The sequence below is a fragment of the Rhinopithecus roxellana genome, chromosome 4 (assembly GCF_007565055.1).
Source record: "Rhinopithecus roxellana isolate Shanxi Qingling chromosome 4, ASM756505v1, whole genome shotgun sequence".
Taxonomy (NCBI): Eukaryota; Metazoa; Chordata; class Mammalia; order Primates; family Cercopithecidae; genus Rhinopithecus; species Rhinopithecus roxellana.
The window spans coordinates 170,117,833-170,141,048 of record NC_044552.1 but is presented as its reverse complement, the minus strand read 5'-3'; the positions used below and the strand labels follow the sequence as shown (position 1 = coordinate 170,141,048).

Here is a 23,216-nt window from a genome sequence, read left to right as displayed (position 1 = left end):
ATTAGATTCCCTCAGGGTAATTGACAGCTGACTGCACTCTATTTACCAGTCCTTTTAGTTATTTCTGTACAGTAAGGCAAAACAATATGAGTCTTACTGTCAAATCCAGGACTTTCCCCTTGAAAGCTTTAATTAAGATTTGTGACCTTCTCCCAGCTATGTACACCTCGACCTGAATATCCTTTTAGCTCAGTAGCTGTTCAATGATCAGGCACTCTGCTCCATCCATCTTCTCTAACAGTGACCTCCTTCAATTTTTTTTTATGAGCTTTGGATATTTTCTTTTTATAGCTTTGTCAACATAATCATATTACATCCTGACACCAGGCAGTGTAAATTAATTCCCTTTTTTTCTTATGTATCATGCCACAAAGAACCAGATCTTTCACTTTAACACTTGATTAAATTGTGGAAAAGAGAAGAAAAAAAATTGAGAAAACTTCATCTCACCTGTGTCAGCTTGGAGACTTAAAATGTGAATTTAAAGCAAATTAGCTCTTCCTAAGATTTTTTACAAACCTTAACGTGGGAGATGGGGAGAAATACAGGAGAGATAAAGCAAGTTTGGATAAAATGCCTATTTACTGAAAATTAATCTTACGTCATTTAAACCAGGACACTGTTTCCCCAACTTGTCTGTTCATAAGACTCAGCTGCGAAGTTTGTTAGCAATACAGATTCCAGGTACCTTCCCTAGAATTTTTGATTCAGTGTGTCTGACATCATATGCATTACAAGCACCCTAGGTAACTGTGGTCACACAGTTTGAGAATAACTGAATTGGAGTAAAGATTAGGTGACATTCTCCTCCATCTTTCTCCAATAATACCCTTGGGGGTGGGGGAAAGCCATATAAATCCATTGATTAAGTATCTTCAGGATCTAACAGCATATATACCCAAATGAACGGATTATTTACTGTGGTTTTAACAAAGTATAGAAATGCATACACATGACCTTGGAAGCCTACTCATCCAATTTCAGACCTTATTTAAAATTGCCTTATAGTAAATTAAAAATTTAAATCTCAAAATCAACTTTCTCAGTACCTGCCCTGTCAGGATATATGTGGATGGTCTTGGCTAGATCAGTCATCTCCTACAGTTTTTTTTACTTTTCACTCTGATAATCAACACTGAAGTTCACCACTGAAATCAGTTTAATATGATGTTCACTAAACATTTTCTGTGGGTAATGGTTTTTCCCCAGAAGACTAAAATCTCCTGAGAGGCAAGAACAAACAGATTCTAATGGTGGACAGTAGACAGAAGATATTCATTGAGTGCTTTCCAAGTGAACTTAACATTAATCTGACACTGTGTAGTCCACATCAATTGCAGATTCTGTCTAAGGGGAGAGACAGTATATGTTATCAAACTTCATAGAAGTGTTCTGTTGGCATTTTAAGCATTGTTACATTCATATCGTAGGTAGCATGTCTGAACCCAGAAAAACCTTTCAAGTCACCCTGCCAGTTTGTTCATTTCACATCAGATCTTTCAAATATTACCCTTTCATATTTATTAAGGATGCTGAAGAATTTTAGTATCAGAAAATTCCCACAAATCTATCATAATTCAAATAGCTGAAGAAAATACTAAAAAGCTGATTCAGCTTGTCATAATCTGAAAATTAGCATAATTAAAGATAATTTTAAATATCCTCACTAGCAGGGGGTGGTGGGTAGTAAAGGAAGCATGAATATATTGAAAGTCAACAGTTAGTTGACTCTAACTTCCAAGCTACGTACTCCACCCTAGAGTACTGAAGTTTCAGAAAACCTTGAAGCCTTGTGTTCTGGGGTCTGCTGGACCCTGAAATTAATTATACATCACAGGGTACAGAAGATAGAATGTTCTGACATTTTCAGAAGCCCCAGTTACAGCTGCGGAAATTTAAAAAAAACAATGCAGATATGCATTGGTTCTTGTCTTGTTTTTATGCACTTGCATGTAAATGCAAATCCTTTATCCTCAGCAAATCCTCTGTGAAACATGGAGAGAAAGCAGACGTGCCTATCTTCTCTTAACATGAATAGTCTTTATAATTTAAAATATTGTTAATCGCCAAGATTAAAATTCAAAAATTGTTTCCTAGTAACTTATAAATCAGGAAACTTTATGTAGTCTGAAACATAATGTTTCTTTGATGTATTTTTAATCTAAAATGAAGTAACCCAGATGAGGGATAGATCATGATGGCTGAAGAGAAACCTCTACCTATTGTCCCCCTGACAGAAACAACAATTTAATTTAACAACTATCTACACCTTTTTAAGAACCAAAAATCAAGTACTAGCTCAACCACAGTGGGGTAGAGCACCAGGCAGCCTTGTGGGGTCCCTAGTTCTAGGCCTTGGCTCTTGCATGACATTTCTGGACCTGCCATGGGCCAGATGGGAGCCCACTGCCCTAAAGGGTGAATCCCAGGCCTGGAAGCATTCACCACAAGCAGACTGAAGAGCTCTTAGGCAAGTAGTGAAAATAAGCAATGGTCTGGAAGTACTCCCCATGGGGCTGTGGTGGTGGTAGCCACAGAGAGAGATTCCCCTGTCTGTGGAAAGGAGGGGAAGGTGGGAAGGACTTTGTCTCATGGTTTGAGTGCCAGCTTAGCTTCAGTAGAATAGAGCAACAGATAGATTCCTGAGGTTTGTTTTTTGTTTGTTTGTTTGTTTGTTTGTTTGTTTTTGAGGCGGAGTCTAGCTCTGTGGCCCGGACTGGAGTGCAGTGGCCAGATCTCAGCTCACTGCAAGCTCTGCCTCCCGGGTTTACAGCCATTCTCCTGTCTCAGCCTCCGGAGTAGCTGGGACTACAGGCGCCCACCACCTCGCCCGGCTAGTTTTTTTGTATTTTTAGTAGAGACGGGGTTTCACTATGTTAGCCAGGATGGTCTCGATCTCCTGACCTCGTGATCCGCCCGTCTCGGCCTCCCAAAGTGCTGGGATTACAGGCTTGAGCCACTGCGCCCGGCCACCTGAGGTTTTGACTCCAGTCCCTGGCTCCCATTTGACATCTCTGAATTCACTCAGTGTGCCAGGGAATTCACTGCCCTGAAGGAAGGACACAGATCTGACTGGCTTTGCTACCTGCTGTTCATAGAGCCCTAGGGTCTTGAGCAAACATAGGCTATAGACAGGGGGTGGTTACAGCGGGCCTTGGGCAAGACCCAATGAAATGCTGGCTTCAGATCTGACCCAGAGCAGTCCCAACAGTGGTGGTCACAGGGTTGCTTGTATCACCCTACTTCTAGCTCCAGGCAACTCATCACAGACAGGGAGACTCTGTTTGTTTGGGGGAAAGTAAAGCAAGAGAGCAAGAGTCTCTGCCTGGTCCAGAGTATTCTTCTGGATCTCACTGAACACCACAAACGTGGTACCTCTACAAGCCTACAAGAACCACAGTGTTACTGGGCTTAGGGTACCCTGTAATGCGGATATGCCTTAGATCACAATACCCAAATCCTTTCAAACACCTGAAAAGACTTACCAAGAAGGACAAGTAAAAACAAGCCCAGACTGAGAAGACTACAGTAAATACCTAACTCTTCAAGGCCCCAACACCAATGAACATCCACAAGTATCAAAAACATTCAGGAAAACATGGCCTCACCAAATGAACTAAATAAGGCACCAGGGACCAATCCTGGGGAAACAGAGATATGTGATCTTTCAGACAGAGAATTCAAAATAGCTGCTTTGGGGAAAGTTAAAAAAAACAGATAAAAATTAAAAAAAAAATCAAGATAACACAGGGAAAGAATTCAGCATTCTATCAGATAAATGTAACAAAGAGATTGAAATAATTAAGAAGAATCAAGCAGAAGTTCTGGAGGTGAAAAATAAAATTGACATACTGAAAAATGTATCAGAGTCTCTTAATAGCAGAATTGACAAAGCAGAGAAAGAATTAGTGACCTTGAAGACAGGTTATCTGAAAATACAGTCAGAGCAGACAAAAGAAAAAAGAATAAAAAGTAATAAAGCACTCATACAAGATCTAGAAAATACCCTCAAAAAGGCAAATCTAAGAGTTATTGGCCTTAAAGAGTAGGTAGAGAACGATATAGGAGTATATAATTTATTCAAAAAGATAATAACAGAAAATTTCTCAAACCTAGACAAAAATATCAATATCTAAGTACAGGAAGGTTATAGAATACCAAGAATATTTAACTGAAAGAAGACTACCTAAGGCATTTAATAATCAAGCTCCCAATGGTCAAGGATAAAGAAAGAACCCTAAAAGCAGCAAGAGAAAAGAAACAAATAACATATAATGGAGCTCCAATATGTCTGGCAGCAGAGTTTTCAGTGGAAAATTTAGGACTGGGAGAGAGTGGCATGACGTATTTAAAGTGCTAAAGGAAAAAAACCTTTTACCGCAGAATAATATATTTGGCAGAAAAAAAAAAGGTCCTTCAAGCACGAAGGAGAAATAAGAACATTCCCAGACAAACAAAAGCTGAAGGATTTCATCAACACCAGACTTGTCTTACAAGAAATACTGAAGGGAGTTCTTCAATCAGAAAAAAATAAAATATTAATGAGCAAGAAGAAATCACCTGAAGGTGCAAAAGTCACTGGTACTAAAAAGCACACAGAAAAATACAGCATATTATAACACTGAAATTGTGGTGTGTAAATTACTGCTATATTAAGTAGAAAGGCTAAAAGGTGAACCAATCAAAAATAATAACTGAGACAACCTTTCAAGACACTAGCGTATTAAGATATAAATAGAAACATCAAAAACTTAAAAAGCAGGGAGACAAAGTTAAAGTATAGAGTTTTTATTAGTTTTCTTTTTCCTTGTTTGTTTGTTTATGCAATTCATGTTAGGCTATCATCAGTTTAACATAATGGGTTATGAGATAGTATTTGCAATACTCATGGTAACCTGAAATCAAAAAACATACAACAAATACACACACAAAAAAAGTAAGAAATTAAATTATGCCACCAGAGAAAATCATCTTCACTAAAAGGAAGACAGTAAAGAAGAAAAGACCACAAAACAACTAGAAAACAGTTAAATGGCAAGAGTAGTCCTTACTTATCAATAGTAACATTTAATGTAAATGGACTAAATTCTTCAACAAAAAGACACAGAGTGGCTGAATGGATTTAAAAAAAAAGAAAAGGAAAGAAAGACCCAATGATCTGTTGCCTATAAGAATCACACTTCACCTATAAAGACACAAATAGACAGAAAATAAAGGATGGACAAAGATATTCCATGCTAATGGAAGCCAAAAAAGAGCAGGAGTAGCCATACTTATATCAAACAAAATGTACTTCAAGACAAAAACTATAGAAAGAGACGAAGATCATTATATAATGATAAAGGGGTCTATTAAGCAAAAGGATATAACAATTGTAAGTATATATCCATCCAACACTAGAGCATCTAGATATGTAAAGCAAATATTATCAGAGCTAAAGAGAGAAATAGACTCCCAACATAATAATAGCTGGAGACTTCTTCAACACCCCACTTGCAGCATTGGACAGATCTGCCAGACAGAAAATCAACAAAGAAACATTAGACCTAATCTGCATTAAGTCAGGTGAACCTGATAAATATTTACAGAACATTTTATCCAGCAGCTGCAGAAGACACATTCTTCTCCTCAACATCCTGCACATTCTTAAGAATAGACCATGCGTTCGGCCACAGAACAAGTCTTAAAACATTTTAAAAACTGAAATAATATCAAGCATCTTCTCTGACTACCATGGAATAAAACTAGAAATCAGGAGGAATTTTGGAAACCTATACAAACACATGAAAGTTAAACAATATGCTCCTAAATGACAATAGATCAATGGAGAAAATAAGAAAGAAATTGAAAAATGTCTTGAAACAAATGATAATGGAAACACAACATACCAAAACCTATGGAATTCACGAAAGCAGTACTAAGAGGGAAGTTAATAGCAATAAGCACCTACATCAAAAAAGAATAAAATTTCAAGTAATCAACTTAATGATGCATATTAAAGAACTAGAAAAGCAAGAGAAAACTGAAAAAATTAGTAGAAGAAAAGAAATAATAAACATCAGAGCAGAAGTAAATGGAATTGAAATGAAAAAACGACACAAAAGATCAATAAAATGAAAATTTGGTTTTTAGAAAAATAACTGAAATTGACAAACCTTTAGCCAGACTAAGAAAAAAAGAGAGAAGACCCAAATAAATAGAACTAGAGATAAAAAAGGAGACATTACAACCAATACCACAGAAATTGAAAGGATCATTAGTGGCTTCTATAAGTAACTATATGTAATAAATTGGAAAATCTAGAAGAAATGGATAAATTTCTAGACATGCAATCTATCGTACAATCTATCAAGATTGAACCATGAAGAAATACAAAACCTGAACAGACCAGTAACACGTAACAAGACTGAAGCCATAACAAAATGTCTCCCAATAAAGTAAAGCCTGAGACCCAATGACTTCACTGCTAAATTCTACCAAACATTGGAAGAAGAACTAATACCAGTCCTACTCGAAGTATTCCAAAAAACAGAAGAATACAATTGAATTCATGGAGACAGAGAGCAGATGGATGGTTAGCAGAGGCTGGGAAGAGGATCGTGGGTTAGTGGTAGGGTGGTGGTAGAGGATGGTTAATGGGTACAAAAAAATATGGAAAGAATAAGATCTAGTATTTGATAGCACAACAGGATGACTACAGTCAATAATAATTTAATTTTATATTTTACACTAAAAGAGTGTAATGATTGTTTTTAACACAAAGGATAAACGTTTGAGGTGATGGATGCCCCATTTACTCTGATGTATGCCTGTATCAAAATATCTCATATTCTCCATAAATATATACATCTACTATGTACTCACAAAAATTAAAAATAAAAAGCCAATAAAAACTCATTAATTAATTAATTTTAAAAAGTTAGTCCAGTTACAGCAGAAATTTTCCTTGAGTATTTCTTTTTTTTTCATAGGCAGTTGTCCAACTAAGGCCAAATAGAATGGGCATTTTGCTGCTGTGTTTATGCATGATGTAAACTCGTTTGAACTTAAGATTCTTCTCTTTCTTTTAATCCTTTTTCAAACTTGCCTCGAAATTTATCTGGGAAATATAAATTGGGTCATAATTATTTCTATTGTTCATATACACTGTAGTAATTATAAATGTCAATAGAATTTTTAGTCGTTTTAAAACTGCAGCTTTTTGGTATTACTTGTGCTTTGGTGCAATCTCCCCCTTTAATTCATGATGATCTCATTTCTTAAATTAGAGATAGTGATAGGATCCAGTTCCTAATTTTATCACTGTCTATGACTGGAGGCAAATAACGAACTCTTCAAAACACATTTTCAATAACCTGTGAAGTTGAGCAGCTGGAAGAAAATTAATAAATGTGTTTTCTGAATTAAAAAAATATAGAAATGTTTCAATAGACTAATTTTTAACATTGCAACATACATTTTGCATAAGAGATTCACATGTAGATCTGACCCTGACCAAAGCATACCTTATCCAGTTTCTTTTTCTCATTTTACAACTGAAGAGAATTGATGCAAAGCCAAATTAATCAATGCTATTAAAGGCAGTCAAGAGGGAAGCAAAACAAGTGGCAATCCATGTGTAATTTGTAGATATCTGAGAATTTTGGAGCTAAAAGGAACTTGAATCATCAGCTCATTAATAAACAAAACAACAATAAAAACAAAAAAGCAGCTCTATGTTCAAAGACGTGTATAGGAGACCAGATTGCTGGTATGACTGATCATCTGATCAACTTGAAAATCCAGTCTAAAGCTCATGTCATTGGACTTCTAGAGCAAACTTACAAGATAATGGTGGTTTCTATAATTTTTTTCAAGAATAAACATCAGTTTCTAACATCAGATTACTAGTGGACATGGTGGTGTGATTTGTAAAGGTAAAAGGCCCAGCCTCTGTTTGGGGGAGATGTGGAAGAAAAAGGTAGATTTTCTGATATCCTTCTTTGAGGCCTAGGTTTTTATTGTGCTTAGGGGAAAGGGTTTTTTTTTCTCCCAAATTTTATTTTATTGTGATAAAAATAATACTTAACATGAGATCTAGGTGATTAACAAATTTTTAAGTATAGAATACAGTACTGTTGACCAAGATCCAATGTTGTACAACAGATCTGTAAAGCTTACTCATCTTGGTTTACTGAAACTTTATGCCTATTGATTAGTAACTCCCCATTTCCTTGTTCTGCCATCTCCTGGCAACCATTATCATTCCACTCTTGGCTTCTACAAATTTGAATATTTAAAATGCTTCATGTAAGTGAGCTCATGCAGCATTTGTCTTTCTGTGACTGGCTTATTTCACTTCAAGGTTTATCCACATTGTCATACTTAATATAATTGCCTTCTTTTTAAAGGTATAAATATACCACATTTTCTTTTTCCAATCATCTATTGGTGAACAATTGGGTGTTTCCACATTTTGACAGCTGTGAATAGTGCTGTAATGAACAAGGGAGTGCTAATATCTCTTTAAAATCCTGATTTAAATTCTTTGGAATAAATACCCAGAAGTGTGATGGCTGGATCATATAATAGTCTTATTATTAGTTTAGGGGAAAGTTTCTGATTGTAAGGTCTATTAGGGAAAGACATGTACATTTCTTGCCCTTGAGTCTTACTTAGAAGTCAGTCTGTGTTCTTTTAAGGCTTTATGAAAAAACTTATTTACTACATTGGTAAAACCATCTTGCTTGGGAGTAGATTGTTGGGGTAGAGGAGACTTGGTTAAATGAGAATTCTACTTTGGAACAATAATATTCTGAATGATAAAAGTTCCTTATTGATGTGATTTCAAAGTTGTACTCATTGAGTTCTGACATAATTTGGATATTTGTTCCCACCGAAATCTCATGTTGAATCCTCAATGCTAGAGGCAGGGCCTGGTGGAAGGTGTTTGGATCATGAGGGGTGAATTCCTTATGGCTTGGTTCTCTCTTCCTAATAGTGAGTTCCCTCAAGATCTGGTCATTTAGGAGTGTGGCACCTACCCCCCCAACTCTCTCTCACTTGCTCCTCTTTTTGCCATGTGACATGACTGTTCCTCCTTTGTCTTCTACCATGATTGGAAGCTTCCTGAGGCCTCTTTTGAAGCCAAGCAGATGCCAGCACCATGCTTCCTGTATATTCTGTAGAACTGTGAGCCAATTAAATCTCTTTTCTAAAAATAAATTATCCATTCTCAGGTATTTATATCAATGTAATAACAGCCCAATACAGGCTTTGAATTCCATAATTGCCAAATTTTAATAATCATAATGTGTACTGATTTATTTATGTGCGGAATTATTGACTCTATTCCAGGGAGGCAGGACATAATTAAGTCAACCTTGCCTGTGGGAGATGAGCAGACACCTGAAATAGGTTACAAAATAAGAAAAGAGCCAATCAACTGAGGACCCCTGTGAATGGGCCCAACTAATGAACTCTAGTAATGATGTTGAATAACCAGTTCCAGGTTTCCCATTTCTGCACTATAATTCTCTCATGTTATCCTCAAGGCTTTGGTTAAGTTTACTATGAACCACAATCATCCTAGTGATGTCTCTGCTTTGGACAACAAAGTAAAATTGCTGAGAACAATCCCAGGAGGATGTAGACGAGAGAAAACTGTAGCAAGCTCAAGAAGCTTTGGAAGACAGCAGAAGTCTCTCTTCGGAAGAGAGCAGAGAGACCAGAGCAGCAGACGAGAGGTGATGGGCAGCACCCAAGATAGATTCATAGAATCTGAGGATTGTCAGAAACACTCTGTATGGGTAATACTAAAAAATATGGTACATCCTGCAGTATAAAAGTTACAACTATGTTTATTGAGGTTTTATGGCAAAATAACCCCTCAAGTTTAAAAAACCTACAGATTTTAGATAATCTGCTGATTTAGAATATATGTAACAGACCAAAAAGCATTTTTGTGAATTAAATACTTTAAATAAATTATTCTTTATAAAAATAATCATGTACATTTAGAAATGGTAGCATTAATGTGACAGTATGTATTTAGACACAGACACATGGCTTTCTGGACTCCTCTAATAATTCGATAGAATCCTAGGAGACCAGGACCCCCATGTTGGCAAACATTGAATTGTATCATAAATCATGACCCTGCTGGCCAGCCCCCGACACAACCGTGTCCTGTAACAAGTATAATTTTACTGTCTAACTCATAAACCTTCCTCCACCTATCTTTAACTCCCCACTTCTTCCATTTAGAATTATAGACTATTTGAGCCAAAACAAACAAACAAACAAAATAAACTTAGTGCTCTTCTAATCTATTTCTCTCAGGTGGTTCATAGATATTGAAAGGCTAGATAACTATGATTGTCTACATGCGGAAGACAATCCCAGAGGGCCTCAGCAATATATCTGGAAAATAGGATGTAGAAATTTCTCACGCTAGACTCTATCCCACAGTTCAATCCGTTGTTCAGTCCTGAGTTCAGGAGCGAATATTGGGCACTGATAGCACACCACTACTTGAGGGCCATAGGCTGACACATTAGTGCATCCTTTCCTAAGCCATATCCAAGCCTCATTAGTTACATGGTGTATAGTCACATGGTAGAAAATCATTCTTGAGGGAACAATTAAATATCACTCCTGAAAATTCTAAATCATTTTCAATGTGACTGGGATGGAAAAGCATCATTTAATTAGCAAGTGCAATAAAGTTGTGACATTTAAAGTAAATTATGACATCCTTTTCTCTTTCCTTGGTACACTGAATGGTGATATATTGGTCTTTATAGTTGCCATTTCCAAGTTTTAATTGTTTTTTCTTAATTAGTTAACCCAAAAAATGTCAATTAGGTAATTATCCCTCTGCTGTTTGAATCATCTTCATTTACTGAGCAAAAGAAAATTGACTTCAGAAGGAGAAATGCAATTACAATATAATACCAGGGGAAATATTATATCATTGGAGTATTATAAAACAATATTGTATATGAGCAAAACTCAGTTTATTTTATAGGTGTAAAAGAAATGTTCTTTTTCTGAATTCTAAAAGGTAATTTACCAAATGATCAAATATAAATTAGCTAATCCAAAGTCAATTTTATTCACTTATGAGTGTATTAATTCATTTGAAAAATACCTGTTGAGTGTCAATTATATGCCTGCCCAAACAGTTTTGTAATTGTTTTAACGGACTCCAATGGATGAGAAAAAAAATTATAAAAACTATTAACACAAATCCATATATAATTCCAAAATGTGGTAATTCTTAGATAAAAATAAATTACAAGGTTTTATGTGAGTGTATCAGGACTTGGCTCATTGATAGTATGAACTGAGATATAAAGGAAGAAATGTAGTTAACTGGTATTGAAGCAGGAAAAGAGTATTTCGTGCAGGAGAGATGAGCACATTTTAGGAACTGAAGGAAGGTCAGTGTGGCCAGAGCAAAGGGATGAGGGAAAGACAGATGCAGGATGAAGTGGGTCAGTTAGTGGGGGCCACAGCATTTAGACATATTAAGAATCTATTCTATCCTAATAATGACAGGAGGTCATTGAAGGATTTTAAGTGATAGTATGACAATCAAAACTGAATTTTAAAAAGTTCATTTTGGCTACAGCAAACGGAATAGATTGGAAAAGAAGAAAAGTAGGTTCAAGAGATGAGTGAGGAGCAATTGCAGTATTTCAAGTGAGGGATGGTGGTAACTCAGACATGTTGGAGTTCAGAAAGCAATACCTCAAAGTGAAAACTTCAGAAGCAGCCTCAGAAGCAAAAGTTTTTCTTTGATCTTGGCCTGCCTTCCTGTCTGGCAGTCCCATTCTCCCCTGAGGCTTGTCATAAAAACTAAAATCCCTCTTCCCCAAGGCAGATCGCAGAAATCAGAATCCCTCCTTTTCCAAAGCCAGACCTAAAACCTAAAAATATGACTCTAATCTTCCCTCTCCCTTTCTGTGTAAAAACTGGCCATAAACAAATTATCTAACTCATTCAACCACAGGTCTGAAGAACCCCTCCATTTCAGAGAGGGTCCTGCCCCAAATCCAGAAGGAAAGAATGCATGCTCAGAGCAGCCCAGAAGAATCTAGACTGAGAGACCTTGCTGGATTTCCCCAGTCAGACTATTAGCATGAGATCATACCAGTTTTGTCTAATCATATTTCTGTATGGGAGTCCATACTTTTTTGAACCTAAGCGTAAAAATGGAAAATTGCCCCTGTATTTTGGGGTCTTCATTCTGAAGGCTCCTGTGTATTCATGTTAAATAAATTTGTATGCCTTTTCTCCAATTAATGAGCCTTTGTGAACTGATTTTTCAGCAAACCTTCTATAGAAAGTAGAGTTTATGTGTTCTATTTAACAATCCATAAAGTCCCAAGTTATTTGTGTTCCACAATTGACCTATTTTTACAGAATTATATGTGTCAAAGGAAAAAAGAAAGCAGAGCGATATAATAGAAGGTACATGTGGTTTGGTTTAGAATCCGTTCTGAACTTTTGGCTCCTCTACCTATTATCTAAGGGACCTTGTACAAGGCACTTCAGCTCTTGAAGCCTCAGCTTCCACCTCTTTGGAGTTCACAAAAGAATACCTCTCACAACTGAGATGATGAGGTGTGACAATGTACATGATTCTCTCAGCATGTGGAAGGCCAGTTAATATTGAAGAGCCCCAGGACAAATCAGCTAATCTCATCACCTTGGCTTAGAAATACCACCTTTCTTTTGAATCCTGTTCCTCCTACTGGATTTTCCTGCAAGTGAACACCACCTTACATCCCCCAGAAACCCAGGAGACATGCTTTTCCCCCACCCTCCATGATCAAGTCATATAAACTCTAGTCTCTAAATAGGTCTTAAATCTGTGGATGGACTGCTTTTCTCATCCTCTTTCACTACCCAACACCACCAGCCTCTCTAACTTAGATGATCCTCTTCACTGAGTTTCAGCCCCAGTTTTGCTGCCCTCTCATCCATTCTTGACACCAGCCAAGCAAATCTTACCATCTCAGTTCTTCAGTCGTCCCCTTACATCAGGAAAAGCTCACACAATTTCTTAATATGACCTGTAACACACTTCATGAAATACACTCTGCTTACTTCCCAGGCTTCTCTCTTGTTGCTCCTCTGCTCCCCTCTGGTCCAGCACTTGAAAGAAACTACCCTCCATTCAGGACTTGTAACTCTCAGACACACTCCCTTTCACCTCCAAACACAGGCCACTGCACATTTGTGCTTCCTCCTGGCTGGAATGCTCTTCATCCAAGGCTTCTCTCCACTTGGGCAACAACTACTGAAAACTGAAGTTTTCGCACAGATAATATCTTGTTTGGGATGCACTTTTTTTTTTTCACTTGATGGTATCCCAAGTATGTAGGATTGCCTGTAGCCACAGGAGTCTAACTGGATCACCGAGAGTCACACAGGTTGGAGGCGGTTGTGTCAGAAGACACAGGCCTCCTGCCATGTGTTGCAGTGTCCCTCTTCCTCCATCATGCTGACACCAGCCTTATTTATCTGCATTGCATTTGCTGTCTTCATTAAGACTTAGATACATTATTTTCAAGTGGTTTCAAAATGTTGTACATTTATATTGTGGGTTATGGTTTTGCACCTAAAACAGACCAGTGTCACTTCCTCTCCAAAGCCTTCTTTGACTCTCCTAGTAAGTGGAAGTCATAGCTTCAGTGCTCTTGTGGCACTTGCAAACATTCCTGCAACAGTTTTCAGACTTATCTCCTTTCTCATGATGTTGTTAATGCTTTTGAAACTAGGACTATATTGGATACATTTTACATCTCTGGTACCCAGGACTGCTCTTGGGACAGAGAAGCACTGAGTATTTGTTGAACTTAATTGCACTCTAGAGCTGAAAAAATGTCCAGATTAGGGCAAGTAAAGACATGCCACACACACACAAAAAAAGGGATGCAAGTATTAAAAAAAAGGCGGGGGGCGGGGAAGAAACTAAGATGATGGCTCTGCCTTCTGGAGATACAGAGTTTAAGATAAGGCCTGGCTCTGATTAACATAAAGACCAAGAAGGCAATAAAGAAAATGGTGCAACTATAGGAATAGATACTCCAGGTGAGTATCTATTAGGTACTCCAGGTGAGTACCAGCAATCCCTCAGTGGCCCTCCTGCCTTTTTTCACTCAGGACAGAGAACTGGAGTTGGGAAGGAAGACGCTCTTACTTTCACAAAGCTGGACACTTAAGAGCACTTTCTATGCCTGCTCTGGAAGCCCGAAGTCAGCGCTAGAAAAGCTGGTTTCACTCACGCCTGTAATCCCAGCACTTTGAGAGGCCGAGGTGGGCGGATCACGAGGTCAGGAAATCAAGACCACCCTGGCTAACACGGTGAAACCCCATCTCTACAAAAAATTAGCCGGGCATGGTGGCGGGCACCTGTAGTCCCAGTCACTCGGGAGGCTGAGGCAGGAGAATGGCTTGAACGTGGGAGGCGGAGCTTGCAGTGAGCCAAATGAGGCCACTGCACTCCAGCCTGGGCGACAGAGCGAGATTCCATTTCAAAAAAAAAGAAAGAAAGAAAGAGAGAGAGAGAGGGAGGGAGGGAGGGAGGGAGGGAGGGAGGGAGGAAGGAAGGAAGGAAGGAAGGAAGGAAGGAAGGAAGGAAGGAAGGAAGGAAGGAAGGAAGGAAGGAAGGAAGGAAGGAAGGAAGAAAAGCTGATTTCACAAGTATTACAGGTTCCTGGCAGAATTAGAGTCATTCAATTGTGATAGAAATGAAACCAAGCTTGGGGCAAGAATTCAACTGTTAGTCCTGGTCTTCTCCTGGGGCCTTGGGCAAATCTCTGAGTTTAATTCCCTCCTTCGCAAAATAAGGGGTTTGAACTAGATGATCTCCAACAGCCTTTTCTGGTTCAGGAAATCTGCAATTTATAGGCTTGACATATGATTTACTTAAAGCAGCTACATAGCCAAGGTTGAGAAAACAGTCAATCTCAATGTATGCACTGCAGACACCCAAACTCATCCTTTTCATTCTTTACTTGATCTGCACTAGCAGAAGCACACAAGCCTGACTACATCCCCTCATCCATATATGGTAAGCAGCACAGCCAAAACCTTCTTCAACCAAAAGATAGTGATGCAGTGAGGCTGTAAAGCAGGAGTTTTCAAAGTATTATAATCAACTAGGCAGTTTTTTTAAAAAAACAAGTTCCTAGGCCTTGCTTCGGACGTGCTGCTAAATCAGGATCTCCAAGACAGAGCCCTAGAAATGTGTATTTTTTTACAAAGCTCCCCTTCAATTTTGATTTGGGGATCATTTTTAAAGGAAAAATTTGTATTTCCCAAAGATTAGCTTATGAATTACTTTCATAAGAATTATGAAAGATACTTGTTAATAGCTGGAAGTGTGGCCAACAATCTGCATTATAGTAATTCTTCCAGTGACTTTATAAATACCAATATTATCCATAACTTAGCATATATACACTTACAAATGAAATCTTTACAAGGACAAAACCTCAGGATCTATAAAACAATGTAGTAAAGATAGGCAATCATGGTTATAGTATAGGTTAATGTCATCGTGAATATTTATATTGCATTTTTCATTTCCTTTAAGCTCCAAGACAATCCTGTGATATCAGAATTGTTACCCTCATTTTACTGACAAACTGAAGTGTTAGGAAGTTCCGGCAACTTACCTGGAATCACAAGATTAATAAATGTATGCAATGAAACTGAAAATTAATGCCACGCAGCTATGAAACAGCCTATATTGCTGCAAAATGTGTAATTAAACATTTAATACACCTTTTCATTAAACAATTGCTGAGGTCTTATCCAATGAAGCAAGATAGAAATATATTTCACTTCCTGTTGGTCAGTTTCATTAACTACTACACAAATGTTAACGTCATATAATAATAGATTAACCAAGATAAAGTGACTGTTTACTAAGCAGCAATGTTTCAGTGATATCCTGGAATCATAAAATGATCTAAGATAGTCATCATTTTAGTCAACAACCCTCAAACACAAATATTTATAGTTGAGAAGCCCAGAATTATGCTGTCCAAGGTCTCACACAGCTAGTGAGGAGCCCACTCACCTCCAGACCTTAGTTGCATAACTTTGCTTTACTGATCTTCTTTACACTTGGGCCATGGGCTGGGTACCAATCCATGGCCTGTTAGGAAGTGGGCCACACAGCAGGAGGTGAGTGACAGGTGAGCAAGCAAAGCTTCATCTGTATTTCCAGCCACACCACATCACTCACATTACCACTTGAGCTCTGCCTCCTGTCAGACCAGTGGCGGCATGAGATTCTCATAGGAGCATGAGCCCTATTGTGAACTCTGCATGCGAGGGATCTCGGTTGTATACTCCTTATGAGAATCTAATACCTGATGATCTGTCACCGTTTTCCATCACCTGAGATGGGACCATCTAGTTGCAGGAAAACAAGCTCAGGGCTCCCACTGATACTACATACATTATGATGAATTGTATAAATATTTCATTATATATTACAATGTAATAATAATATAAATAAAGTGTGCTTTACACTATCAACTCTGTGTTCTTAAATTCAATATGCTGGTGATTTGCTTTAGTGCTATAATAAAACTTCATTAGACATGATTTTTTTTTTTCAGGGAATAAAACTTTTTTTTCACTTACTGGTTCTTCTAAATTTATTCAATAAAATGTTTGTGAAAATGTGTGCTTGTCTTGAACTCTGGTAAATTAAAATAGAAAAAGTCTCCCAGATTCCTCATTCTTAAGTTGATCAGTTTTGGTTATAGGACAATAATAGGTCTTTCATAACTATGATGAAACTGTATGGACCTTAGTATTATGAGACCTAGCTTTGATTTTTTTAAAAATTTCACCAGAAATCATCATAGAAAAGCTATATTAACTTCAACAGAATATTATTTCTTCCCTTTCCTGTGGACCTAACTTTTTCTCTTCCTTCTCATTGATGTGACAAACTCTCTAAAATATGTGGACACACATGTATTTTCACAAAAGGAAAAATGATAATGAAAAAGATATCATCAAAGAGAAATGTCCAAAGAATAAACCAAATATTTATGAGCTGTAGATAGACTTGATGAAGGTTTTCTAATTAAGGCTTTGGTTTATTTATTTTGTTGTTTGAGGAGTGGTAAAGTTTCGCATATGCATTACTGTCATTCAAATTTTACGTGACTCTTCAGACTAAATATCCATTTCCTGTCAAGTGTTTTATGGTAGGAGTCATTTCTTTCACAAAATCAATATACAATTTCCTAAATAAAGAAAAGGATACTTACAAATCTCTGATTAAAATATGTTGTTATTTCTGAGACAGGTTTAAAAAATTCTGATACACTTTCTTTCCTGCAAATTAAAAAAAAAAAAAAAGATGAAAAGCCAGAAAAGGTGGCAATTCAGTTAATTAATCAAATTTTAATTACTTTCGACTTTTTAAAATATTTAGTCAAAACTGGTTAGCATCATGACTTGCCCGACTTTCTTGGGAAAAACCAAACCTCTAATTCAATCATAAAATTTTCTATTAAAAGTCAAAAGGACCTTATTTCAAACAACAGTTACTAGTTCCAGGATTATCAGCTACAAAATCCAGTGGATGATTGCTGCATTGATGCTGTTAGGGATCACTGTCAAGTTGAGAAATCGTCATGTAAAAACAACTGATCATTACAGGAAACATTTGTAGCCACATAAAAATGATTGTAGGACAATATTTGACATGATACCACCTTTGGAAGTTTGTAGAAACACATCAAACTTTGAGAATATAATTGTAAAGAATCTTCTGCACCCTTCATAAGTGTTCTAAGGCATTGTACCAATATTCCCAGTACCCACATAAGAATCATGTCAAAGGAATTGAACCATATTGCTCTTGGAAATCAAAGTAAACTACCTATATATAATTCCTATTCACAGAATGGGCCTTATATTTCAGGACTTAGCATCTGGCATAAGAAGGGTGAAAAATAATGGGAGTATGAACCATTGGTACACACATTAGCCACTCACAGCAATAAGGCACTTTGCAAATTCCCTTCACCACACTCTTAGTGCCTTAGTTCAGCCTACCATTCACTCTTCCTGGACTGTGGCAACAACATCCTAATCATTTTCTTGTATGCATTCTTGCTTCCTGCAAATCCATTATTTACACAGGTGTCAGAATTATTTCAAAGCAAATATAGTCATGATTATTCTATAATTAACCCTTATTAGTCTGCCTATCACCTATAATATCAAGTCCAAATCCCTTCACATGGTACATGGTGCCCTCCAAGAACTAGCCCCACCCTACTTTTCCTTCCTTTTCACCCATGCCGAACCTGCACCAATCCTAAAGCTCCATAATCACACTCCACCAGTAGAATCCTGTGCTTTATTTCTGTCACTCCTATGGCTGAGTTTCTTTGCCCTCAGCCTCTTCCCCATCCCCTTGCTAGTATACCTTCTTCATCTATTCTGGGTCAATTTGGGCAATCCTTTCCAGAGCCTTCTATGCCTTCCTCAGTCTAGGCAGGTTCCTTCCTACGTGCTCGAAAACACCCTGATATATATCTGTCTTTGTGCTTATCACAGGCATTACACATTTCGGTCTAGTATCTGCCTTCCTGCTGCAAACATATTTTTTTAAACCTTTTGAGCGCATGGACTGTGACTCATTTGTCTTGTCCCCAGCACAGTGTTTCACAGATGGTAGGAAGAGTGCAATAAATATCTGTTGAATGTCAAGGTGCATTAGGTGTTTTTCAGACTTGGAGCTGCCTGAATGCATATTTTATCACCTTGGAAGAATTTTAAAATTAAAAGCAGACATCATTTTAACCTTGTTCCCATACTCAGTTTCTCAAATGATATTTGCTCTTCCTCTCACTCTTTGTCTGAGACTTTTTCCTTCAATGAGTCCTATATGTCCAGACCAAATATAAGGAACTGAGAAGAGGAAGTGAGAAATAAATGAAGAAATGATGATACAGGAAGTAGTAAAAAGATAAAAATTTGTAAACTTCAAAATGTATATAATGTAATGTAAATATGTACCTCTAAAAGACATGATTAAGAAAACAAAATTTTGTAGTCTTAATATTTTCAACCATTTGGACACAGCCCTTGGCAAAGATCTAGTAGAAACTATAAATAGGAATCTGGTTTAAAGTCTGTTAGATAAAACTAAACACTGCTATTTGCATTTTTAAAATGCATGTTTAAAATATCCCCATAATTTTATAACCTTCTCATGATTAATTTTTTTTTATTTTATGGAAATCCACTTATCCCTGTCTATTGCAATACAACCAAAATTAAAAAATGAGTGAAATAGTTATGTTTTTCCCTCTTCATTTCTTTCTAGTTTATTTTACATACAAATGTACCTATGTGGTGGACTTTGAAAATATTTCATCCATATTTTTTTATTACTAATGTCCATAAAAATTCAGATTTAATGAAGATCTGCTTAACACAAAAATACTAAAGGTTAAGAGACGATGAGAGTCTCTACTCATCCTTTAAAATATCAATTATCAAACATTTTACTAACAAAAGTGCAGTATATTATTGGAAAGGTTTTAAGAAAGGTAGCATGCCCCTAACAAATACAAAAATAATTTTTGTGTGTACTTATCTCCTATATATGAATATTTATACTATGAATTATAAAAATTACTATACTAATAGTCTAACTTATTTGCTTATATTATTATATATGTTAAATACAATAACAGACATTACAATAAAATATAAATAGATATAATTAGATGTTCTAATATGTTTTTCATGATCCTCAACATACGATGCAGAATTTGCATGATATTTCTACCACGCAAGGTCTGATTCTTTCTGCATTTTCGCTCCTTAAACTACAACTAAATCAAGAGAAAACCTGGTGATATACATAGAAGCTAAGATATACCAACAGCCAAAAAAGCCAGTGGACTCATCAAGGTGTATTGATACCCTTTACAAAGGGAGCAGGTCAAAGTATGGGTGAATCAGCAGAAATTTATCACAGTAGAAACACATGCACATTCAGAATTAGCAGAGATCTTGAATATCATTTAGTCATTTTCAAACTATTGTTTTAGCTGAGGAATATTTTCTTTTTAAATGAACCCCTTAGCAGAAGGCCTACATTCAAGATAGATACAAGCAGTACTGCTCTGGGTACCTCGGGCTTCAAGGTCTCATGCTGTACTCACTACCCCTCCCTACTCTTCTCCTCATTCTCAGGGAAAACTACATGTCTACACTGCCACTTTAGAGATGAGGCTACCAGGCTGGAGATGGAACAAGAGCAGCCATTTCAAGAAAGATATAATACTGTAGCTAAAAAGATTAATCCTAGCGCTTGTCCATTCTCCTTTTTGATGGACAATCAGCACTTGCTTGCAGGGACTCGTTTCTCTGCATGTTCCAAGCTGACCTCAGTTGTAAATATAAATACTTAAACAATTAACTAATAGGATTTAAGGTAATTTTTGGTACTAGGGTTTGGTAAAATAATAAACACTTATTTTTTCTTCCAAATATATATTTTCTAACTTGAGTTTTAATTACTCAAGCAGCTAGCCATGGTAACATGCAAATAATATGCATAAAGGAGAAGAATCTATTGGGTCTCAAGCACAAAATTTCAGGGGGTGCCCAAAAGCTCAGAAATCAAGATGAATAACATGTAAATGCCATACATTTTAAAAATAAAAATTTATGCAAAGATCTATGATGATCAAAATATGAAAATTTTAAATACAGCTTTAACCCTGAACTTGTATAACTCAGCCTCTTGTATCTCACCTGGTTCAGTGACTTCTCAGAAAAATGAATTGTAAATATAAAAATCATGTCAGGTTAGTTACATTATGCAAATTTCTGTCTCAAAACACCAAGGACTGTAGAGGGAGAAGGAAATGTAGTTTGGAGGACAAAGTCCAGTTAAAGGCATGTTCCGGTAAAGCCTTTTATGCTTCAGTCTGTAAGATTGGGGATCAGGTTAAGTTGCTTGGGAACAAATAAGCAACTAGACAACTGTAACACATGAGATAAGACCTAACCTATGCTTTCATCTGAACTATTTTACAATGTCAATGAGCTACTAAATCTAGTTATAGCTACTTCAATAAGTATTCTTTTTTTTTTTTTTTTTTTGAGACAGAGTCTTGCTGTGTCATCAGGCTGGAGTGCAGTGGCGCGATCTTGGCTCACTGCAACCTCCGCCTCCTGGGTTCAAGCCATTCTCCTGCCTCAGCCTCCTGAGTAGCTGGGATTACAGGCGCCCACCACCACGCCTAGCTAATTTTTTTATTTTTATTTTTAGTAGAGACAGGGTTTCACCATGTTGGCCAGAATGGTCTCGATCTCCTGACCTCGTGATCCACCCGCCTCGGCCTCCCAAAGTGCTGGGATTACAGGCATGAGCCACCACACCCGGCCCCTTCAATAAGTATTCTTTTAAATTTTTGTTTTGTTTTTAAAAGCAAGACATAGTTCTAAAATACTTAAAAACCTGAAAGCTAAAATGTTTCCAGTGAACATCATCTGACTATGTGAAGCAAATTAACCACTTCAACTGTAAGACCTACTTTTAAAAGTCTGCTCTTAAGAGGATGCATTTAACCTCTCAAGCATTACAATGGTGAACACAATCATCACAGAAATGGTGACATTAAAAAGGATGTGCATTCATGAGGATATTTTCTGTCCACCAACTCAAATGAACTAGCTTAGGAGAATGAATGACTCTGCCTGACACATAGTAAGTACTCAACATACATATACTAAATGAAAAAATTAATGAAATGATAAAAGTTGAGAGATGGCTGGAAACAGGTATACTAGGACCAGATTATAAAGAACATTGAAACAGAGACTTCATGTTGTGGGCCACTGAGCAAAGGTTTGATGAGGTTTAATAACCACCACCACCACCACCACCACCGCCACCACCAAAAACACATGATTCCTTATAGAAAGAACGGGTGATGGGTGGATTGGTAGTGAGCAAATAGCAAATCTAGCAAAAGTTTTGGAAATAGCCTTGGCAATGGTCTATAAGGACCCACTAAAGGGTGAAGACTATAAAACTGGAAGAAGATGAGTGTGGCGAATACTGCTGACTGGTTTCCATTTGTTCCTCTGCCCCTTTCTATAGAAATAGAAAGTTTAGCTGGGTACATAGCCACAGATAGTATTACCAAGCCTTCCATGCTGCTAAGTCATGCAACTGAATTTCTTCATTAACTATGGCTAGGTGCAGAAGTGATACATTCCACTTCCAGGTTACATAGTGAAAGAGAAGGGAATGTGATCTCTCCTTCCTCTTTTGCCCTTTCTGAAAACTGGACTGCATCTGTGGTTGTGAGTCATGCTCGATGAGGTGGACAAACACAATACTTTGGAGATGACAAAGCAACTAGATAGAAGGGGCCTGCATCCCTAACCTGGTTAAGCCACTATACCAGCCCTGTAGCACCTGCCTAGATTGCACATGAGATAGAACTAAACTTACATTGAGATTCATCCACTGTTATTTTTGGATTTTGCAATAACTGCCAAACTGATGTCTAAAACTAATATATATGGACATAAAAAGCATTTACAAAATGGAAAAATCCATGGAATGTGGAGATAAGCTATACTGAATGAGGGAGAATGATGAACTCAAACAATTCCAAGTTTTTATGCCCAGGGAACTAGGACAATAGTGGAACCACCAACAAAATAACAGGTGAGAGGAAGACAAGTGGAATTCAGATGGTGGAAAATAGCCAAGGCAGGAGCTGAAAGTATAGGCCTGGAAATCAGACAAAAGGAAAAATTTGAAAACAGAAATGTCAGCAAATTTGTATAGTATATACAGATGAAAAATGTGAAAATTAATAGAATCTAAGACTAAGATAGATCAGAGAATGCCAGAAGCTGAATGATGGGGTATTCTCACAGAAGGCAGGAGAGAGCAGCAGTAATCAGCAAAGGTTCAAAAAAAATGTTATTATCCTTTACAGGAAAGAGCTAATGATTAAAATCATGGAATAACAGAATTAGCCTTGATTCAAGCTGACAAACAAATTTAAAGGGAATCTAATGTGGGCTAAATGTCTTAAATCCATTTAAATCTCCCATGAAAAACTAAAGTGATCATTTCTTGAAATAGAAAGGCATTAATTACAGTTCTGAACAAGCCAGATTTCAATAATTCTTTTGTTTAAATT

The 23,216-nt window shown here is 37.0% G+C and overlaps 1 protein-coding gene across 6 annotated transcripts in view; it reads right to left on the bottom strand.

The window, feature by feature from the left end:
* PKIB (cAMP-dependent protein kinase inhibitor beta) overlaps nt 1–23,216 on the bottom strand; it is a 121,952-nt gene that overhangs the window by 32,182 nt on the left and 66,554 nt on the right. For 5 of the 6 annotated variants that reach the window (XM_030928395.1, XM_030928397.1, XM_030928396.1 and 2 more), the window contains one exon: nt 17,289–17,355. The exons of the other annotated variant lie outside the window; for it this stretch is intronic. The gene's annotated coding sequence lies outside the window, so the exon portion shown is untranslated. The remainder of the gene's footprint in view (nt 1–17,288; nt 17,356–23,216) is intronic. 6 annotated transcript variants of the gene reach the window in all.